General features: G+C 37.1%; 1 pseudogene; it reads left to right on the top strand.

Moving 5' to 3' along the window:
- LOC124232191 (toll-like receptor 8) overlaps positions 1-364 on the top strand; it is a 127,774-nt pseudogene that overhangs the window by 120,503 nt on the left and 6,907 nt on the right.

Raw genomic sequence — 364 nt, 5'->3', positions numbered from 1 at the left:
GAAAGAAATAGGCGATGACATAAAGAGATGGAAAAACATTCCTTGCACATGGATTGGAAGAATAAACATAGTTAAAATGTCCATACTACCTAAAGCAATATACAGATTCAATGCTATCCCAATCAGAATCCCAAGAACATTCTTCACAGAAATTGAACAAACAATCCTAAAATTCATATGGGGGAACAAAAGACCACGAATTGCTAAAGCAATCTTGAGCAAGAAAAACAAAGCCGGTGGAATCACAATCCCCGATCTCAAAACATACTACAAAGCTACAGTGATCAAAACAGCATGGTACTGGTACAAAAACAGGTCCACAGATCAATGGAACAGAATTGAAAGCCCAGAAATAAAACCACAC

The sequence above is a fragment of the Equus quagga genome, unplaced genomic scaffold, assembly GCF_021613505.1.
Source record: "Equus quagga isolate Etosha38 unplaced genomic scaffold, UCLA_HA_Equagga_1.0 HiC_scaffold_32_RagTag, whole genome shotgun sequence".
NCBI classification, from domain to species: domain Eukaryota; kingdom Metazoa; phylum Chordata; class Mammalia; order Perissodactyla; family Equidae; genus Equus; species Equus quagga.
The sequence above is the reverse complement of the archived record's forward strand: the minus strand, read 5'-3'. Positions and strand labels throughout refer to the sequence as shown.